Below are 12,481 nucleotides of genomic sequence, written 5' to 3'. Positions count from 1 at the left end.
GATTCGTGTAGCAGATCTTATTGGAAGTATAGGTGTGGTTCTAAGGCCAGTTGGTCTTCACAAATAAGAATTTGTATCACACGAGAATTGCAGCTCGACAGAATGAAGAAGAGAGTGCATAAACAACCGTCGGAACCCTTTACCATGGGCGGAGTTTGAGCTTTTGCTTTGAGGGGGGGGGGCAGACTCTGGGAGAAGCATATGATGTACCTGAGGGTTGTTGAATATCCCCTAGCTTATAAGGGGTCCGGAGACCTTCCTCAGGAAATTAAAAATCAACAACTTAAAAACACTGAGTTCTAGGCCTTTTAGATTTGAAAATGTTAAATTTCTTCGCTTAAGTAAACAAATATAAACAAATATTAATTAGTATATTGGTTGTCAGTTTTAAAACAAGCAAAACAGTACGATTATTACATTTTGCATTTCATTAATTTTTTATTGATACAATACCCGTATTACTTTAAAAAAGTTACGGTACAATAGTAAGCTTCAGAAATTTTAGAAAAATTAAATTGAAAAGTTCTTTTGATGCCTCAGCACTAACTGTTGACTCAACACAAAGTCATTTTACATTTTCCTTTCTTCAAACTGCACACATCAATCAAATTTCTAAGACCCGCTATTGCGGCGCAATTACCGCACATGCCATCATGCCAAACGTCAAGATTTGCGGTATGGCTTCATAACAAAAATGTAGTAACTGAACTTAATCATGTGTTATTTTTTTAGTCTTTTCTTATTTTTGGGGGTCAGGCCCCCCTGGCCCCTCCAGAACTCCGCCTATGCTCTTTACTAAGATTTATAGGTAAGTTTTTTGTATTATTGATATTGCAGAATGATGATTTGTTAGTTATTCGCTTTCTCTCTCAGAGATACCATCCATATGAATGTCGCCGTGTGTGGGTGTGGGGGAGGCTATTGGTACCCCTGATTGTTATAACTTTAAACTTTGATAACCTTAGTTTTCTTCCATTCATTTTGATTTGTGCTTGTGTGCGTGAGAGCAATGAAACAACTATTGATTGATTAATGGAATTGTTGATTTAAGTCCACTTTGTGCACAAATAGGCTAATTGGGACTGGAATTATAGTTTAAAGTGTTCCGAACCAGTGTGCAATGATCTTCCACCGGGTATCGAACCCATGATCCCTTGATTACAAGGCGACGACTTTACTGTTACGTCATCGGGAAGGCCCAGGCACTCTAGCAGAGTATCCTAAAAATTATGCAAAATTCGAAGTATATTTTCATTTTTCACCAGTTTGAATTTTGTGATAATACAGTGAAACTTTTCCTAACGGACACCTCTAAATTACGGACATTTTTTAATTCCAGGCAGAAATACATGGGGTTTAATGGCAATACAGTATTACATCTCAATAACGGACATTTTTAATAACGGACGCGGACACTGAAAACTAGCTCCCCAAGGCAAATAAAACTTCATAATAACAGACAGCCTGAAAGAAATCGGTCGCAAATTCCTGGAATTCGACACAACAATGGTCAGTATTTCGAACTAGCGCGCATTGTTTCATGTTACAGCGAACGTATTTCTTTATAAAAGTGCAGACAGTAGACAGTACTCTTTGTGGTGAAAAGTGTGTCATTTTGAATGCAGTAATTTAACAAAGGATTACACTACGTGTACTGTGTTTTCATTTTTGAAATTTGTAATGTATGTAGAAATACTTTAGTAAATTTAAATTAATCGTATGTAGTACACGATTTTGTTACTTGAATGAAGAAAAAAAAACATTATGTTCGTAAAATACGTACTGTAGTATGCTTATCCTATTGTGTAACATCCTACACTCTTTTCTCAATAGCGGACACATCTTAATAACGGACATTTATTTTTCCCCAGGCCTGTTCGTTATTGAGAAATTTTACTGTATAACATGTAATTTAATATTATGAGTAATTCTTGAATATTTTAAAGCAAAAATCTTTGTAAATTGAAACATGTAATTACAGTGGAATCTTACACTAATATCAAACAATATTTTGAACAAATTTCAAATTTTAATTATTACAAATTTCAAACACCTGTTGTACAGGCGCTAATAAAAAAGTAACCTCATGACGTCATTTTAAGGCATGAAATAACGTTACCATAATTCTCCACTTCGTTTCACGATCTCTGAAAGCACACTTGGCAGTTAGTATCGATTAATCAAAGTTCCGAGACAGCCACGCTACAAGCTGCTTGAAGTCAACGAGCATGTCACCCTTATGGGAAGTTACACTTTCAGGGCCTCGCTCTGACGTCTAATTGTAACTTAAGGAAATTGCTCTCACGTGTGATCCTCGCACCTTGTAATGGGCCTCGGCTGGGCATAAATGGGCCATGTCTTATACGGGCGTTGCGAAAACAAGCAGCCCCGCGACGCCGGCCCTTAATATGCGCCGAAGAAGGCGGACTCAGGTTAATGGGTTCTGTAACGGAAGATGCAAGTTTTGGCTAAACTCATTAGCAGCCGACCCTCTCGAAATATCAGCGGCTCCCTCTGATGTTAGGAGCTGGCGTCGAGAGTATGAGGCGACGTGTCTGTTACTGGGAATGACGACAGTCTGAATTTCGAACACGATTTGCCATTATTTTGATACGATTTATATTATAACACCATTAAGCCTTGTTTCCATGATTATGAAAAACTAAATATGCTGACCAAGGCAGTAATTTATTTTATAAAAAACATAAACTAAACGTAACGTTTCAACCTTCTAGCAAGGTCTTCTTCAGACTCTGTATCAAGTACAAAAGTAACAAGATACAAAAATCCAAACAACTTTCTAAATAGTCTGGAGGGAGTTATGTTTGTGTATATATAATGCCCTGTTTTTGTATCTTGTTACTTTTGTACTTGATACAGAGTCTGAAGAAGACCTTGCTAGAAGGTTGAAACGTTACGTTTAGTTTATGTTTTTTATAAAATAAATTACTGCCTTGGTCAGCATATTTAGTTTTTCACGATTTATATGGCTTAAAATCCACAAATTTTACAAATTATGGCCTAAGATAAACACATTATACAAAATATGCCCTAAAATCCCCAAATTATACAAAATGCAGTCTAAAATTACCAATTATACAAAATATGCCGTAAAATTTCCATCATGTATCTCTAAGATTATAACAATATTTGATTTGTGTTGCTTGAAGTCCACTTTAAGCACAGTAAGGCTAATTCGGACTGGACCTACAGTTTAAAGCGTGGTCCGAAGCACTGTTCCTCCACAGCGGGTATCAAACCCGGGACCCCTTGATTACAAGTCGACGACATATAACAACAATATAAACTTCTAAACATTAAAGTATATTTTCTCATTTGGCCTATTTCAAATGCGAACGTAGAAACTGTAACAAAAAAAATGAAATTCGGAAGTGCATGTACGAGTATGTCTTATATGTAGTCTCTCGATAACTACACTTTGCAAAGTTACTAGTTCGGAAAATTCACCATCTTTTGTTGCTAGAATTAAACATTTTTCACTGTCAAAGTGTATTTTTAATAGATCAAGACACTTGAAAGAATGTTGGAGATAATATTTATCTCGCGTGCCATCTTTTGACAATATTTTAAACCTCTGGTAATATAGGATTTCATTAAGAAAACGACAAAACACGTGTAAAGAGTATGTAAGTATTTGGTAATATTAATTGTAGTTTCAAGTGTTTATTTACCATTTGAACTTTTAACTTTCAAATGAAAAAAAATAGTACTAAATATAACGTGAGGGGAAAAATCATCATTTAATGTATTTTTAACACAATAATTTGTAGACATTTTTGTTTGTTTATAAATTCCAATGCATTGTCTTTGGTAGACATAAATGTATACTTTGGTTATTACATGATAATAAATTATAAATGTTAGAGTGTCCTGAAGCCGAGTAAGCTGCTTGAACTAAACTATGGTCGTCGTGAATTTTTTTATGTGACGTCAGACCATTTCGTGATATAATTTTTAATACTTGTTGCTAATTTACTTGTTCCTGAGGTCCCCTCTCCCCACCCGTCGTTCGAAGATTCCATGAAGATCCTCAATTGCAATTTTTTTCCTATTCAATTTTCGTTATTTAACGTTGCTGCTGTACGTATTGGGTTAATCGCGACCGGTAGCAGCGATTGGGTGCCAAAACTGGGGGCAAAGAACAGTTAATTTTCTCTTCGTAGCATGGGCGTCGCCAGAAATGTTTGTAGGGGGAGTCAGGCCATTGAAAAACTTGATTAGCAGAAATAATAATAATTATTATTATTAGCACGGTTATAATTGTTGTTTTACAATAACCATTATAAACCGATGAAGAAATTGTATTCAAAATTATTATTATTATTATTATTATTATTATTATTATTATTGAATATGATAATGAATTATGGTTTCTGACAGCCACCAGTCACCTTCAAAAGTTTGAGTCAGTTAAAAACTTTTTATCAGGTTATTATGCACAAAGTTAAAAAAAAATACTATGACGAACATTACCCTGAATGTTTAACACAGTTGAATATGTTTACCTTAGAAGGAAGGAGAATAAAAAATTATATACAGAAGATCTTAATTTTCCAAGTTGATAGTGATTTCTTTTTGAGTAATATATCTTATAAAATTCTCAGATATTCCCAGAGGTATTTCTCAAATCTTACATGTCTAAGTAAGGCCAGAGGTTTAGTAACTGAACTTGTTGAATCCTACAATTAGAATTTATGATGATGTATAAGATTGTAGGGTCCGCTGTATTGTTTTATAATTATGTATTCAATTCTGTAATTTTGTATAACCAATTTTCACATAGTGATGCACCTGGTTGTCAAATCGTGCTCATCAATTAAATAAATTATTATTATTATTATTGTCCTCCTCCGTAGTCGAGCGGGTTAAGGCGTTCACTCGTCTTGAGATCGTTCGCTGCGGGACGGCGTAGGTTCGAATCCGGCTCTGGTCGGAATTTATTCGGCCTACATATAGGGCCGGTGGCAACCCACCATCGTGAGGAAATTGGGGAGCTCCGAGTGAGTGAGCGTAACCCGGTCGAGAAGACCTACAACAACGGCTGGGGGTTCGTCGGGCTGATCACCCGTCACCCCAATACTGGTCTAAGACCTCCACGCTATAACAGGTGACGGCGGAACACTGTGGGAGGGAGACCAGCAGTCGGTAGGTAAGCCAAGGCCCGCCAAGGTGCTGTAGAGCTGTGGGGTTATGTTTTATTTATTATTATTATTAGTAGTAGTAGTAGTAGTAGTAGTAGTATTTTATAAATGGGGAGACTGCTACGCGATCATTCAGATGAATGAATATCTAACATAACTGTTTTCCATTAATAAAAAACAAAAATCCTGTGCGTAACAGCCCATGAAGGGCCTAGGCTTACCTACCGACTGCCGGTCTCCCTCCCACGCTTTCCTTCGTCACCTCTAAGCGTGGAGATCTTCAACCAGTATTGGAATAGTCGAGGGGTCAGCCCGACGTATCCCCAGCCGTTGTAGTAGGTCTCCGCGACCGAATTACGCTTACTCATTCGAAGCTCCCCAATTTCCTCACGATGGTGGGTTGCCACCGGCCCTATACACAGGCCGATGTTCCATTATTTCTTATATTTCATTCAAGTTATTGTACTTTATATAACCTGGTTCTTGTATTTTACACTACATTTTTACGATCTAATGGAGTTTATACTTTGGTTATCCTGTTCGGATACTAAAGAAATTAACTTTATTTCTGTTATTCACAAAATATAACAAGCTTTCTGCTTTCTTTTGTAACTTGGAACGAACGATATCAATTTCGAAGGGGAGTTGACGAACGCGCGTGACCCCCTCCCGACGTCCATGCTTGGTAGACAAGCCTTAGCATTAAGAGATCATAGTGCGGGGGGAGCCCGATCGCCGCCACTGATCGCGACGATGAGAAAGGACTCATAAAGTTGATTATAGGACAAATACAATGATACATTCGTACCTGAAGAAAATTGGACACTGGGACTTGTCTTTAGCGCGTTACGCTACTGCTGTACGAAAAATGAGAAAAACTCTCTGGCGCTGTCGTCGAATTTTGAACTATAAGGGAGCGTGGGTGATGCAATCAGCTGCTTGCCTGCCCTCGCGTTACCAATTTTATTCAGTGCCAAGTGCGTATCACCATGAATGACAAAACCATTTATAGCGTAGCTGAAGTAATATTTTACGTTCTTGAATTTTCTTGAAAAAGAAAGCACGGGAGAAAGTTATAAATGTGGCAACATGTGGGCACTCCGGGAAAGCAAGGGGAAAGATAGAGAAGAAAATAAACGACTGCCGACTATAATTTGCGACGACTTCACAGATGGCGTAGTGGTAACGTCGTCGAATTGTAATCAAGGGGTCCCGGGTTCGTTATCCGGTGGAAGCATATGGCACAGTGGTTGGGATTCCACTTTAAAGTGCAGGTCAAATCCAGATTAGCCCTTCTGTGTATAAAGTGGGCTTTATAAAACCAAACAAGAAAACTTTCACACGAGGATTTTCCCGAGGTCTCTCTTATCTTGGCAGAACTGTAACAACTCAGCCACGGAGGGCAGTTCAAATGGCATTTCTTTATCTGCCATATTATCTTGTCTTAGTTTCATTTCATTCATTCCACTCACCATTAACCAACTAACTAACTAACTCTCTAGCCTTCTTAAACCCGAAGGTTTATGGCTGCAGCAACACAAGCCGTTCTGGGAAAGATGCATCCAATCTTTCGCATCCTTACCGATTTGTTTTAGGTCCATCTGAACGGTATTCCTCCATCTTCCTCTTGCCCTTCTTACAGATCTCTTACCATCAGGTTTCTCAAGAAGAATCCTGTAAACTCTTCTTTCCTCTCCCATTCGTGCCACATGGGCTGCCCATTTAAGTCTTCTTGATAAAAGAGGCTAAAGGTTAGTTAGTTAATTCTACTAACCATTAGGCTCTTTTATCTTTTTCCATCACTTTTAGTCTAGTTATGAAAAAAGAAATATGTGGGTTGGGTTTCGCATTCGGGAGGAGAAAAAGAAGACTCCCATTCAATTGCAAAGGTCTGGAAGTTACTCGTTGGGAATCTCCTGATAGTGATCTCCATTTCCTTGACCCAGTTTCGGAAAGAGTCACATCGCGTTTTCGACGTCATCCCAATGGGCAGAAATTCTTCCCTTCCCTTCTTTTATGGGAACACCGTGCAGCCAGCGGCAGGGTGATCAGGAGGCGATCATCGTTTAGTTTGCTGCACGTCACGCTCTAAAGTAACAAAACAGAGGTCTTCTTTCTTCATTATTCATCAAGCCGAAAGAAGGCATCCCTACAATAAGGTTAACGTGGTCACGAGCGATCCTAAACTGAATCCTCTATTAACATTGGCTTTCTGGCATCTCCTCTTGTTCGATGATTTTGTGTTGTCTGTCTCTAACATTCGCTCATCTATTGCCTGTAATTCATTCTTCATTCTTCCTCTCACTCAATTTCTATCAATTCTTTCATTTGATTTCCATTTACTTGTTCTTAATTATCTCAAATTCCCCCTCCACATTCTAATGCCAAGTCTCCTTTTGACTTTCCGTGTTTCCACCTGGTTGTCTCATGAATTCAGCCTATCAGTGAACCTTCATATTTCCTGTAGGATGTCTGACTGCCACGCGGAAGACCCAGGTTCGATTCCTACAGTAAATATTTTCTGGTGGGAACATTTCTAGCAATGTCCGTCCATGGGACAGCTCTGTGGTCACTCACTGTAATGAATGGGTATTTTGGGTTATAGGCGGCTGGAGTGTGGTGCTGATAACTTCACGTCACGCCATACCTACACGTCCCCCTGTTCGGGGATGCTGCAACGTAACTCCCCCCACCCCCTTCCCTGAAACCTTTCTGTGGATTGCATGGATCCAAGCACCTTATTCACTAGCTCTTAAACTCTACAATCAAGGGTGCCCGCAGGGAGGGGCCAGGGGGGCACTTGCGCTCCCCTGAGATTTCTGTAAAGAGTTAATGTAAATCGAAAGGTGACATTGAAGCGATATTTTATAACAAAAAATGTTGTTTTCAGTGACTTATAGTCCGTAAGTTACAGCAACCATTATTATTATTTCAAGTAGGGCTACATTTAAGCTTACAGTCTATTTCTACATGAATTAACATGTTGAGCAGACAGTTGTGCAAAACTGTGCGAGTTCCGATCGGGCAATGTCATTGATGAGCAATGAAAAGTGAGAGACATTGGCCGGGAGAAAGTTGTGGCTGATCGGGGAGTTGCGTTTGGGGATCGTTGGGAGAAGGTGGTGAGAGAGAGAGAGAGAGAGAGAGAGAGAGAGAGAGAGAGAGAGAGAGAGAGAGAGAGAGAGAGAGAGAGAGAGAGAGAGAGAGAGAGAGAGAGAGAGTTGAGTGCTGGAAGTGAGGAGGTAGTACCAGGAAGGAGAGAGATTGCGGTAGGTAAGTGAGAGGGGTCTTCTTGTAGTTATACAGAATAAGGAAATTACAACGAATGTAATTTTTTAAATAAACTATTATTAGTACCGTATAACGCCCAGGCATGACTCGAACCCAGAACCCCGAGCGTCATAAATAAATAAGCTAATCACTTCATAAAAGGGGTTATGAAAGAAGCTGGAAAGAGTTTCCTTCAAACACATAACATCGGCAACCTTCAGCGGATCTTAAAAAAATCCGCTGATGCGAATTCTACCGGAGCTCGCTGGGGAAATAAGCAAACACAGCTTTACGCTAGAAACGCCGTTATCGAGAGACGCGCTCGAGGCAACGGATTTAGCGATCAAAAGTTCAAATTCCGAATAAATAGTCCGAGTGAGAAAATCTCCTTCTTAGTTGCCTATCTACGATCCCCTCAAAATAATGATAATAATAATAATTTTATAAAATTCTATAATCCTGCGGGCGCCCAGTCAGTGGCGGCAATTGTGTTCCAAAACCGGGGGCAAGGTGCCAAAACTGGGGGGCAAGGACAGTATATTTCCCTTTGTACGTAGATAAGATTTAGCATAGTGCAGGGGCAAAAGTGGCGAAAAGTGGGTGGGGGCAACTGCACCCCTCGTCCTCCATATCGCCGCCACTGCGCCCTTGCATAAAATTCTGCAAATTTTATCCAGTTTCATATTTACTGAAATCGTATTTTCTCATCCTTCTGTTATTAGTTCATTCTTTCATTGTCCTGCTTGTCCTGCAGTACTTCTTAACACTAGGTTACGCAGGATATTTTTTTCGGAGGGGGCTGCAATTAAAAAGGTGAATATTACATTACTGCGTTCTAGGCGTGGAGTTGCACACTATGTACATATTTAGTAAATACAATTTTCAAACTTTTTTTGTTCAAAATTTCTTGAGGGGCTGCAGCCCCATCAGCTTCGCCCTGCGTACGCAACTTGCTATATTGAACAGGTTTTCAATACAAATGAATTGGCTTCGCATTTGTAAACGGACACGGAAAACCATAGAGCATTTGATGACACTGCTGTGCACCTATGTGTGAGACAGAATTCTATCCCAGCATGCAACGCGGCGGTGGAAGATAAAACACGGAATTAACCTCCACTGAGTATTTGCAGCTCACAGGAACTTCCTGAACAATGCCACCCCACCCATAATGTTATCATCCAAATATTCACAACGCAAAATTCTCCGGGGCTGGTAATATTCCAGCACAAAGGCATGCGGTCCGCATTTTCCGCATAACCCAACTCTTTCCACCGTTGTTCCAGCATCGGGGCCACACATATTCCAGACATTTCCAGAGAGCGCGGTCGCAGCTTCAAGACAAAAGACGCCATTGACTAAGAATAGCCCTTTGCTTTGGATATCGAGGAAGGGCGACTGCCTAAAGGGTCCTCGGATAAAGGGCCATTCCGAAGAGTACTGGGAACATAATCCCAGAGTGGAGGTTCAGACGAGGATATTTTCATGGAATTAATGGCGCGATGGGGAGAGAGAAAGGAATGCCAATGGGAAGCTAAGTACGTTAACTTGACTAGTTTGCCAATGCATTTTTTTGCTGCTAAGTGCATGTCTTCATTGTTAGACAAGGTACTAAGCCTCTGGTAATATGGGTGCGAGTATGTAGCTAAAGTTGAGAAGTTTTCTGCAGCACTGATCTTTACGTGAGTCACGGGATGGAAGTAGAGAACTTCACCTCTGAAAGTAGGAAACCAGTTTGTTACATCCTACACAAAGAAAACTAAATGCATCAAATCTATTTGATGCGCTAGAAATGCATAATAATTGGCTTTTGCTATGAATCGGGTTTAAAGGTCGATGCATTTTTGTATATCTTGTAAAGAAAGCGCCAAAATGCATCATATGATGAAAGAAGGTATTTCGTTCTATGTCGAGCTGTACTTTAATGCATCAACTGATGCGTTTTTATGCACTTTCCTGCATCCTTCTCCATGATGCACTTAAACATTTGGTATGAGCTACAGACTTTATCAGCCGATGCTTTTAATTTTCTGTTTGTGTAGAGGTGTCCTTATCTGCCAGTGCTGATGTCCGCTTCTGCTAGGTCCCTACAAGTGGTTCCGGCCAAAGAATGGACCTGGAAATTCTATTTTTATATTTTCTGTCGAAAGCCAGAGACGGTCCATGAACCGCTGAACTAATCGGCTCTTACCAGTTGCCGTGGTGAGGGGAAATTCTCGTGGTATTCTGCGTTGCCAAATTTTTCGTCTCGGGTCGTTTTCGAAACAGGTGGCACCTTCAACAAGGCTAAGCACGGCAAAGCGTAATGGTTGCCACAGCGCAGCAAGCAAATGGGTCTCCGATTTCCTGCCTCTCTCTGAAATGCGAGCGAAGGGGGGGTTGTTGACAGGAAGAGGTGTCGTGTACGACTGGGCAAAAATCAGGCGTGTAGCAACCGGTAGTAACACCGCTTTCCCGCCCTTGAACTGGAGGCGGAAAGTCTGGGTTTCCTCAAGTCCATTCTTTGGCCGGACGGACTTTAGTCACGTGAGCATAAAGGGGAACGAAGCAGCCGATGCTGCCGCCAAGTCTGCTGATCCAGATGGCAACGATCTCCTCCACCTTCAGGCTCTTGCAGAATGTGTTTCGTTGTTGCCTTCTTGACACTCGGCAGGAAGAGTGGGATGCGGTAACGGGGGAAAACCTTCACGCTATTCAGTCCACCATAGGTGCATGGCGTACCTCGCCCCATTCCTCCCGTCCAGAAGTTCTTCTCACTCGACTGCGTATTGGACACAGCCGTCTAACCCATCGTTACTTGCTGCAAGGGCTGGACCCTCCGATGTGTCGTGTTTGAAATGCCGTTTTAAGTGTAAGGCATATTCTTGTTGGATGTGTCTTTTTTTGCTTTCCTCGGGCAAACTTTCAATCTTCCAAGCTGTTTGTCATCCCTGCCGGGAGATGTCGACAGTGTTTTATATAAAATGTTTTTAACTTTTTGCGAAGAGCTGGACTCTTCCACTGTCTGTGAGGAAGCTTCTAGTTTATTCTTACTTTTTAATGCGTTGTGTTCGTCTTGTGCAGGTCCCATTACAACCTCGCACTTTTAACCATTCTCAAGGTGTTACACCTCTTGCTTTAATATTTCCAGAAATAATTATAGATAAGGGGATATTTCCTCGTATACAGTGTGCAAAATGGCCTAATATGCCGATGCAGCCAACAATTTTAATTTAATCAATCTATCATATGGGTGTAAAATAGAACTCGACATGCATCAAACGCACGTTGATACACTTCTAGTGCAACAACTGAAACGCGTGAATTTGGTTTCTTGGAAATGATCGTGTGTGATATTCTCAATTGATGATGTCTCAGATAATAATTAATATGTGTGATATTGTTAACAATAGATGTCAGGGGCTTTCAGTTTTGCTTTTTATGTGCACTCTCAAACCCAGGGGAGTGACGCTCAGACAGTTCGCAAGACAATATGGCGGAGTGTGTGCGGTGATTTAATTCCGCCCACCGCTTTGCATTGCAGCAAGTTTGTCCATACATTTAATCTTTTGTTTTAATCAATACAGCTTTGTTTGTTATCATCGAGTGTCATTTTGCAATTATCCGCGTCGAATCACCCTATGGAATACAATATGGTCCTCCACTCCAGAGGCATGGGTTTGTGATAAAGCGACACGCAGTAAGTAATATCATTTTATTTGGCGTGCATCTTACAAATTAGGCAGACCAAGCTCGGCCTACAGACAAGCACATTTTGGTTCATCATGGCTAACACAGTACAGATGCATTTTTAGCGCATCACTAGGAACAGCAGCTGGTAAAAGTACCTTCTGATGCATTTATCTGTGTAAACCTGTATTATTAGCAGTTTACGCACTAATGTATTAGAGTCAAGATATCTGTGTCAATGACACAATCTGGGTTCTTCATGTACGCGGAAACCTATTCAAATACGTTCTACAGAAGAATAGACATTGCTCCAAAAATGATACAACCTGTCTTTAAAAGAAATGTGTAATACGTATAGGACACATGGTTAATCTTCCTTT

This window comes from Lepisma saccharinum, chromosome 3, assembly GCF_977018435.1.
Source record: "Lepisma saccharinum chromosome 3, izLepSacc3.1, whole genome shotgun sequence".
In the NCBI taxonomy this organism is placed as follows: domain Eukaryota; kingdom Metazoa; phylum Arthropoda; class Insecta; order Zygentoma; family Lepismatidae; genus Lepisma; species Lepisma saccharinum.
The sequence above is the reverse complement of the archived record's forward strand: the minus strand, read 5'-3'. Positions refer to the sequence as shown.